The 10,808-nt window shown below is 37.8% G+C and overlaps 1 protein-coding gene across 12 annotated transcripts in view; it reads right to left on the reverse strand.

Annotated features, from left to right (window-relative positions):
* Positions 1-10,500, reverse strand: part of TSC1 (TSC complex subunit 1) — a 42,643-nt gene extending 32,143 nt beyond the window's left edge. Inside the window, exons 1-4 of one of the 12 annotated variants that reach the window (XM_007475207.2) lie at positions 10,368-10,464; positions 9,629-9,797; positions 1,394-1,528; positions 848-910 (exon numbers count right to left, since the gene is read on the reverse strand). The gene's annotated coding sequence lies outside the window, so the exon portion shown is untranslated. Of the gene's footprint in view, positions 1-847; positions 911-1,393; positions 1,529-9,628 lie in introns of all 12 variants that reach the window. The other 11 variants (XM_007475210.2, XM_056812624.1, XM_007475208.2 and 8 more) reach the window with 11 other exon arrangements.
* Between the last annotated feature and the right edge of the window lie 308 nt (positions 10,501-10,808).

Raw genomic sequence — 10,808 nt, forward strand, 5'->3', positions numbered from 1 at the left:
AGTGTGTTGGGCCTGGAATCAGGAAGACTAATCTTTCTGAGTTAAAATCTGGTGTCAGACACTTAATAGCTGAGTCATTCAGGATAAGTCACTTAACTTTCTTTGCCTCAGTTTCCTCATCTATAAAATGAGCTGGAGAAGGAAATGGAAAACCATACCAGTATCTTTGCCAGGAAAGCCCTAAATGGGATCACAGAGTCAGACACAACTGAAAATGACAACAACAAACATTTTCACAGGATCACAAATTTAAAGTTGGAAGAGATCTAGGAAGCCATCTAGTCCAACATCCTTACTTTACAGATGAGGAAATTGAGGCTTCATCTAATAAGTAATGAAATGTGGGATATGAATCCCTGTCCTCTGACTCCAAATCCAGTGTTCTTTTCAGTGTATCACAATGCTTTTGTTAGTCTATAATCTATAAAGTCCACATAAAAAAGGAGGAATTAATAAGATAAAAATATCAGGTTTATTATCTCATGGGCTGTTCACTATCTACCTGAGTTTAGTTACATAAAGATAATAAATGTCACAACATTAACACTACTGGATGACTTATATTAGCCAATTACCACCCTAAGTATTCACATCAGAAACAACTTCATTCTCAATGCCTCAAAATAGATACACACTATTCTACCACAAATGACACCCTTCCTGAAATGGTCAGTAGAATATGTCAAATATAAAATCGTTAACACTATTATCCCCTCTACAAATATGATGTCTAAAGTGTAAAACATATTCCCCCTTAGTGGGAGAACTGAGCCAAAACCAATATTAAGACATTTTACTCCCATTTACCCCAAATGAGATTGACAAACCATAATATATTATGTTCTACCTGTTCTATGGACAATTAGTACTTCAGTTTCCAGTGCTGTCAACCTGGTGTCTTTCATGATCTCTAAAGGAAAACAAAAACAAAAAAATACTAGATAAGCATAAACACTAATCTTATAATAAAATATACTCACAGAGTATTAGAGTTGGAAGGGACCTTAGAAGTCATCTACTCAAATAAGTCTTAACTTTTATTCCAGATGACAGCCTTCTAAACAATGAAAACCAGTCATTGTGTCCACCCTTCTCACCCCCAGTTCTCACTTGTCCAGGCTAAATAGTCAAAGTTCTTGCCATTCTTCATGTTTTTCAGACCCTTCAATGCCCTGGTGATCCTTCTTTGAACAAGATCCAGACCTTCTTAAAATGTGACAGCCTAAATTATTCACAATGCTCAAAATATTGTCTTAACAAGGTAGGATGTTTCCTTTGATCTAGATGTTATTCCTTCTATTGTTAACCTAAGATTGCATTAACTTTTTGGCCACTCATGTCACATTGTTGATTTATCATCTCTCCCCTCCAAATCCCCCTTCTCACCACTTACCCAATGAGTCAAGCCCTGAGGGGCTCTCACTTCTGATGTCTGGCACAGTGAAGAGTGAGGACTTGACTAGGGTACTATACCCACCAGACTGTAAGGCAGGTTTCCTAAGGCAAGTTCAGGGAGGACAGAAATAGCCTATGAAGCAGAAGGGCAAAAGCTTACTTGGTGTATATTTATTTGGTATGAATAAACCAATGAAAGTGGGGCTCTAGGAATTATATTTTATATTTACCTAATAATTAAGCCTTGAAGACCAGTAGGTTAAAAGCAACCAAGTTATTAAAATATAGTCAAATCTACTCAAAACTAAACTGACTGCAGATCTTTAACTGATTTAAACTTGTTGATCCAGTTGATAGGAAAGACTATACATCAAAGTTGTACATTTTCTAGTAATCATCATAATAATAATAAGACCATGTACTTAAGTTATTCCATAATGCATAATGAAGCAATGAGTTTCAGACAAATATTCAGATATAAGGACATCTAGCCTAGGACATTCAACCAAGGAGATAACTAGGATCAGCATACAAGACCTCAAGTCTATAAGAAGTTTAGTTAACTGCTTAATCTAGTCAGCCATACAGATTCCCTATTTATATTAATCCCAGCCTCTATTTTCCATCTAAAAAATAGTAGCTAAGGATAAAGTTGTGACCATTCATATGCCAAACCCAAATCATTGTCTTTTCCAGTTTTTTTATCCTTCAACCCTATCCATGTCTTCCATAAACCTTCCAAACTGGACTATTTGCCACTATCAATTCATCCTGCCTATTCTACTAATGTGGTTTTCTCTAAGCAAAATGTCCTTTACAAACCAACTTCTACCTACCTTCAAGGCCTAGCTCAAATACCATCTCTCCCACAAAGCTCTTTTTGATTTTCTCCCCTCCAGCAATTTCTTCTTCCTCAAAATTACTATATTCCTCCTCTTACTGCACTTACTGTACATTTACGTTATAATTCAGATAATAGTCACTATCTTATTTTTCTCTACATGACTAAGTTTTGAAAGTCAAGAATGTTGACAATCTTTGAATACCTCATGGTATTCATAGTGCTACTATGTACATAGTAGGAACTCAAGTGAATTACAGAAATTTACCTCAACAGTAAAACAACTATTTCAGGGATTCTTAACATTTTTTTGTGTCATGGACCACTTTGGAAGTCTGGTGAAACAATGACCCCTGCTCATAAAAAGAAATATATAAAAATACAAAGGAAACGAATTATAATGAAATAGTTAAGAAAAAGTTCATGGATCACAGGTTAAGAACCTCTGAACTCTCTATTGAGTACCTAATACATGCAAGGCACTGTTTGCTCGTAGGGGATTTTTAAAAACCCATTATGTTGTCTGTGTCCTCAGAAACTTGGTTGAAAGAAGACAACTATATAATAATGTATAATGTGAAACTACTAATAAGAGAAATGTAAGCAAAGTACTATGGGAGATGGGAATGGCTTGGGGGAAAGTTACAATTTCTCTAGTTTCAAAGCAGCCTCAATGTAGGTTTTCTGGAGTTCATGAGTGGATTGTTTTCATATATGAACAGAGAGTAGCTATGAATTATAAGGTAATAATTACTTATTAATATATGATCTTAGTATGATGTTTTTTGGAGATTGGGTTTCCCTATTTAGGAAGTACAGCTCAAAACTCTGAGCTCAAGTGATCCATCAAGCTCAGTTTCCTCTTGTACAAGGAATTAAAGGCTTGTACCATCACACCTTACTAGCAGTATGAATTTGTAAAGTCTTTTCCTATATCCTTACTTAAGAGAGTAATAGTTATGAATTTTGAACCTATCAGTTAGAGATGGCTATCATCTTCAGTTCAAAAAAGCATCTAAAATGTCTTTTTAAAGTTTTTTATGTAGAAATACTGCCTTGGAGCTCTTAGGATTCAAGGAAACAAGTTTCATATGTTCCCTAGAAAGAGCTACTTTTCAAAGATAACGATACCTAGAAAATTATTATGAAATTGCCTGGGGATGCTTTTATAAATAAAAATGCAAGTTGCAGATATATATTTTACTCTCCCCTAAAACCTTGTTTTCTGGGAAACCTCTTTTCTTGCTGAGCATAAATATAAAAGCTTTTATTTATATATATTATATATTTATTAAAAATATAAATATAAAATATAAAAGAACAACTCATTCAACCAAAATGAATTAAAACATTGATACAATGGAAAGGAAGGTAAAATTATTATATTATGTTAGTATTTCTACTAAAGGCTAAGGCAAATTTGGCTACACTACAGTAATCAGCGTATTGAATAGTATGTATAAAGTTCCCTCAGTTTTCTTTCACAAAAAAAAGAATGCAAAAGCATAAGCTATCATTTGCCCCAATTATATTGCCAATGATATTAAGTGTCTTGAATGAGACTGAATGATCTAGGAAAAAGACAGGAAGGAAAGAAGAGAACATTACTTGCCAGAGGATGAAACAGCTGTTAGTTAAACCTGCCAAAGTTTATAGTCATGTGTTAAGTTGTCTTCAGTTGTAGTACCTTCCAAGGTCACATTAACAGGGGCAGTAGAGAGCTCCAACTTGCCAATTTCTAGGTTTAACAGGATACATGCCATTTTGGCCTACTAATCAGATAGAGCTTTGCTCCCTATTTTATGAACTCAGAAGCACACTCCAATCAACTGTCTCAAAGGGCAGAAACTTGTTATTTTGTCATAGCAAAAAGAATGCTCTCAGGGGCAGCTGGGTAGCTCAGAGGATTGAGAGCTAGGCCTAGGGATGGGAGGTCCTAGGTTCAAATCTGGCCTCAGACACTTCCCAGCTGTGTGAACCTGGGCAAGTCACTTGACCCCCATTGCCTAGCCCTTACCACTCTTCTGCCTTGGAGCCAATACACAGTATTGATTCTAAGAGGGAAGGTAAGGGTTTAAAAAAAATGCTCTCGGGGGCAGCTGGGTAGCTCAGTGGATTGAGAGCCAGGCCTAGAGATGGGAGGTCCTAGGTTCAAATGTGACCTCAGCCACTTCCTAGCTGTGTGACCCTGGGCAAGTCACTTGACCCCCATTGCCTAGCCCTTACCACTCTTCTGCCTTGGAGCCAATACACAGTATTGATTCTAAGAGGGAAGGTAAGGGTTTAAAAAAAAAAATGCTCTCTCTCTTCCTTCCCCCACCCAAATCAATAAGCATATATATGTAATGGATGGGTAACTACTATATGAACTTGAGAGGTTATCAAGCACTGAATTCCCTGAGTCAGACATAAGAAATCCTGAAGGTTTTATAGGATGTCCACAGGAACAGATATGTGATATGTAACTTGTAATTTCATTAGCATGTTGAACCTATACTAAGGAAGAAAAGGTGCCTAGGTTAATGATCATTCAGGAAACAAAGTTGAAAACAAGATTTGGGAAATATTAAGATAAATACTTGCTTTAAGATTCAAGTAAAGAAGAAACTCAATTGTATAAATCTTTTTTTTTAAAACTCTTACCTTCTATCTTAGAATCAATACTAAGTATCCATTCTAAGGCAGAAGAGTGATAAGAACTGGGCAACTAGGTTAAGTAACTTATTCAGGGTCATATATCTAGGAAATGTCTAAGGCCACATTTGAACCCAGGTCCTCCCAACTCCAGGCCTGGCTCTCTATCCTGAGTCACCTAGATGTTCCTTGTTATATAAATCTTGAAGAGCAGTTCTGCAACATTCAAATACACCAAAAAAGGATTGGTTGCCAATTATTTAGAAGCTGTGAAACAGATCCTGTTCTCAAAATGAAAACACCTCAAGCTCCAGTGGCACCTTATTTAAAAATCAGAGACATAACCAAAAATCTAATTGCCAGGAAAGGGTGAATTAATTTTTTAGCCTAGGGGCTTAAATAAAGTAGTTTATAGTCTTGATGGTCCATAGAGCCATCTTTAAAAGAAAGCATCCAGCCACAAACCAACTGGGAACTTTCCGGCCTGCTAATCATTCAAGAAATTAATTTATGCTTATTAGAGCTTGCCAATTTTTAAAAATGGTAATAATATATCTAGAAGTTATTACTAACAAGATGCATTAGGGGAACAGAATCTACTTGTTTCTTTAATCTATAGTATTAGAAACATTTACTTCTAAAAATGTCCATAATAATTTAACATGGATACACTTCTGCATCTTTACTATTACACTGTGTGAACAGCTAAAATCAAAGTAGGTAGTGATGGATTATTATAGTATGCCTGAACATATTACTTTCCCTAAATTGGTTGCTATTTATCTTTCATCTTCTTCCATGCCAGATCTGACACAATGAATATCCAAAGTGTACCTTGTTGCTCAAAGACAAGATGAGATTACTATGAAGCTACCATTCTACTTGCTTTATAAGACCCTTACCAATGGTTTTGAATATCTATCATGCCTGGCATGTATCCAAGTTATGTCTTTAAGAAGAGAATGTGGAAGTGCAATGCTGAATGCCCTCCTCACTCATCTGATACAGAAGCACTCTTTATTTTATGACTCCCTCTTCTGCCTTTTATTGATACAGAGGCCCTTACACGGCAAAAGACAGGATTATATGAATAAAGGACATGATTTTATGAACTTTCATTGACAATCAGAAATGACTACTAATAACAGCATTTAGATTCTAGAGGCTCAGAAAGGTAAATTTATCATTTATTTTATTACCTTAAATAACCAAAAGATACTAAACACTACCAGAAAAAGTCACAATTATAACACTGTTGAGGATTAGGACTGTTTTTTGTTCATTTTTGCCTCTGTGCCCTTTAATATAAAACGTAAGTCATCTATCTCTATCCAGGTAAGTCATTTAGACTACACTTTGTTGTTGTTTTTTTAAAACCCTTACCTTCCTCTGGGAGTCAATACTGTGTATTGGCTCCAAGGCAGAAGAGTGGTAAGGGCTAGGCAATGGGGGCCAAGTGACTTGCCCAGGTTCATACAGCTGGGAAGTGCCTGAGGCCAGATTTGAACCTAGGACTTTCCATCTCCAGGCCTAGCTCTCAATCCACTGAGCTAGCCAGCTGCCCCTAGGCTACACTTTGGTTCATTCTGAATACCTGATTTTAGGAAGATCACTGACAAGCTACAAAATAACTAGAATGGTGAGGGGACTCTAAAACACAGCATATCATACAAGAATCTATTAAAGAACTTTACATTTAGCTTAAAAGGCTTAGAGAGGACATGACTGCATTTTTCATGTACTTGAAAAGTTATCTAGAAAAAAAAAGGGAGAGAGCAATTCTATTTCTTTTGCTAAGTATTAGAAATCAGAAGTAGGATTCAGAACTAGAAATCAGACCTAAACCCAGGAATGGGCATAAAGAAAAGGGGAGAAGTCACAGGAAGGCAGATTTCTTCTTGAGAAGGGCCAAATTTCCTAACAATTAGAGATGGGATGTCTTACCTCAGTACTTAAATAAAGGCAATTAGGGGATGTTATAAAAGCCAGGAATCTAAGGAGGACCAGATGACTTCTGAGGCTTCTTCTAAGTCAAATTCAAAAAAATTACATTGTTTTATTTAACTCATAAGTATCTGAAAAAGAAATCCTATTTAAGTGTACACCACATATAACCAGATACCTAATTCCACTTAAAAAAAAAAAAAGCCAGTCCCCTAAAAGACAAAAACCACAAAATAATATGCTAAAGGGTCATAATATAAGGAATTTACAACTTTTAAAAAGTTAAGTAATAAGATTTTACAGAAGTTCAGGGCAGTGAATTTCTCTAGGCTATCAAATGAATTAAAAATATGAACAGTAAGTAAAGTCTAGATTGAATAAATCCAATAGCATTTTGATAAAGCAAGCCAGAATTAAGGACTTTTCAAGTCGAGAAGCATTTATTAGGTTCTTACTATGTGTCATGCCAGGTATTAAGTGTTGAGGCTTCAAAAGCAAAACAGTTTCTGCTGTCAAGTTCACATTCTACTGGGGAAGACAACATGCATATAACTATGCACATGTAAGAAATAGACAAGGTAAATTGGAGGTAATCTCAGAAAAAAGACACTAATAGTAGGGGTGACCAGGAATGGCTTCTTAAAGAAGGTAGGTTTGAGCTTAGTTCTGAAAGAAGCAGGAGATAGAAGCCAGAAAAAGGGCAGGGGGTTAGGAGACTGAAATGTTGTGTGAGAAATAGCAAGAAGACCAACCTCAGAAAAAATGAAAATAACAATCTCGGAGCTAGAAGGGACTTCTTTGTTGGAAAAAAAAATAATGTAGTCCAACACTCTTCTCTTAAAGATGGGGCCAGTAAAGGTTACGTAACTCAACAAGTTCACATAACTAATAGCTTCAAGGAAAAATTGATTTGTTTGCAAGGTTTCTAGTATGCCAATGGATTAAGGCTCTGGGTATGTACTTAAGATAACATTATATAAGAACCTAATAGGATAGTCCTAACGATGTCCTAATAATGAGTACCTAATAGGTTAGTAGCAAGGAAATAATAAAAGGGTACATTTGTACCCTGGCAGTTTCTCAGAGAAGTCTGAGATAGTGTTAGGTTCTCTCTAGCACCAAGTTTAGGTGAAAAAGAAAAAAATACAAAGAACTTCCAAAAAAATCTACAAGGAATAGTCACTTACTAAATGTTTACTGAATGAATGAAAATCAACCTAAGGCTGAGTATCTATATCTAAGTGCTCTACTCCAAAAAGTAACTTAAATAAAAGGAAAATAAAAACTGGAAGTGGTAAAACTGCTATTATAGGTACACTGACTAGCTATTAAGTTATTCATTTGTCCTTATATACTAAGGAAATAATTTCACTGCATAAATGAGGCGTTAGCATTAGGGTCTTTCCTAGTCAAATATTAGATAACCACTACACCATGCATACCAGAACACTGTTTTGATATGTCAAAGAGAGTTCAATGATTTACATAATAAGGTAGTTTATGAGTTTTCAAATCTGGAATGAACAGGTAAAGGAAGCTGACAAAGACATTCTAAGGGTTTAAAAAAATACCATGTGCTTCATGCCACCAAGAAATGCAGAAAGCAAGAAAAACTGACATCATCTGCCTTCTTAGAAATGACATACTATAACTGTTTTGTGTTTTGGATAAGCTATTAACTTTAGTAGGTACAGAGAAAGTGGTATTTTCCATTTATATCTACTATAAATACCCCTTAAGCTTACACCAGGTGGTTATAAGAAGATTCTGTAGCTCCCCAGGGCAATAGTAAAAAATGTTTCACTGTTGAGTAGCCTCATTTGCCTGATGCATGACTGTTAAAAGTGTATTTCCCTACATAGCCCCAAATCAGTTTATATATTTGCATATTCAGGGTTTATTTAGGGATGTTCAACTTAAGGATCACAGGTGTTCACTCCATAAATCAAGAGTCCTCTGAAGATTGGTTTTAATACTGCATCCTGAAATTTACAATTCCATTTAGCCAAGATGTTTGAATTCCAAAGACTACAAGTTTATCCCAAGATAACACAGTACAAAATATCTCAAATTAAAAGTCTTTATATATTAGCAATTATATATCTTGCTAGCTATCAAAATCTAGTATAAAAGCTTACTTTATCCTGGAGAGAAATCTCTGTGTGGGGTCTTTATAAAACCTAAGTAGTTAAGCATAAATATACTTTGCTATAGTAGGTTCTATATACTTCAAGACCACAAGCATTTATAAATTGCCTGTAACCTACTAGGCAATGGGAATAAAAGGAAGAAAAAGGTCAATCTCCATTCTTATAACTTAACAGAAGGATTCAATATGTACACAAATAAATATAAGATATAACAAAACAAGGCAAAGAAGGCATCCAAACCCAACCTGTTAAAAAGGTACTGAATGTTTTCAATTTAATTCATACTACCAATTATGTTTATATTACCATGGGGGGAGGAGGTAAAGTGTATTTTTTTCATGTTAACAGAAAAGTACCTCCCCAAAAGAAATCCAAAAGATTAACTCCATCCCCTCCCAATGACAAAAATGGGAACCTGGACATGAATGAATGAATGAGCTAGATTTTGGAAACTCTGTAAAGATTTCAGAACTAGAAAAACAAAAGATTTGAAGGTAAAATCCTTTATCATTGCATTCAAAGAAAATGCTTTTAATAAAGCAGCCACCTCCAGAAACACAGGTCTCTTTACCCTCTACTCTCTTAAATGAATGAATGGGTGACCTGTGGTTGGTTCGAAGTCACTGCAAATAGCATTTTAAGTATTACTTGTGCTGACAGTTACCTTAACGTCATCATCAATTAACGGGAAAACCACTTGTCCTCTCAGGCCTCAGTTTCCTCATTTGACAAATGAGGAGATTTGACTAGACGATGTCTAAGGTCTCTTCCAGCTTTAAACCCTGTGAATTCGCTGAAGCTCCCAAAGTGTAAAGCACTCAATTAAGATAAATCTCAACCGAGGCAGGGCAGGGAGAGAAAGAGAAAATGAGGCTGAAGTAAGTGCAACAGGACACTTAGCCTCCCCTTCATTCATTCTCTCTTCGACCCTTCCAATAGGATTCCCGGCCCTTTTCCCTCACCACCCTCTAAAGAGTCAAGAGTCCTGATCTCCTAGGAGAAACTGTGAGCATTTCTCACCCCCGGGGACACGGTCACCCCAGAAAGTGAGGGAGAGGAGAAGGCGCAGGGAGGAGGGGCCCATCATTTCTGGGCTCCCCTCGGCATAGAGGCCTGGGGGGTTAGGGTGCCTGCGGCCAGGCTCGGTTCGAGGAGCAATCCAGGGGGTCCGCCCCCCTCTTCCTAGGTAGCTGCCAGTCCCCGCGGGGCCCGGCCCCCAAAAGAGAGGAAAGAGAAGGGGAGAGAAAAGAGGGAGGGGGCCGTTCACAAAGCTCCCCTCTTCCCAAACGTCCAGCACCAGGGTCCCCTCCTCTTGCCAGGACCCTTCCGGACAAGCCCTCCAGAGCTCGGACCACCCCCTGGATCCCCCGTGAGAAGGAGAAGAGCGACACCCTTATACTCACCCACCGCCTCCTCCCCCTCGGCTGTTTACCTCTCACAGCTCCTCCAGCCTACAGGGCGCCGCCATCTTGGACGTACAGCGCCCCCCTCCCCTCCCCTCCCTCGGCCACGCGCGGTTAAGGCTTCCGAAACCCTCCGCTACGGAAAAGAGTCCCAGGCCCACTGACCCCTCTAATTCCTCTACCGTGGTCGCCCTCCGTACATTAGTCCTCCCACAGGAGGTGGAGAATACCTATTTGTGGAAGGGGAGTGCATTTGGAAGAACTAAAGAGTAAACATAAAGTGTACTGGGGGAGGGGGGCGGGAACTGGCGGAAGGATTGAGAGAAAAGACCACAGTAAAGTCTTGTGACTTTGAAGGCGGCAGAAAGAAGCGCCGGCGCTGCGGGAGGAGCCACGAGAAATGGGGCGGGGGGGGAGTGGCATCACGTGACTGACTCCTTC

Source organism: Monodelphis domestica, chromosome 1 (assembly GCF_027887165.1).
Source record: "Monodelphis domestica isolate mMonDom1 chromosome 1, mMonDom1.pri, whole genome shotgun sequence".
NCBI classification, from domain to species: domain Eukaryota; kingdom Metazoa; phylum Chordata; class Mammalia; order Didelphimorphia; family Didelphidae; genus Monodelphis; species Monodelphis domestica.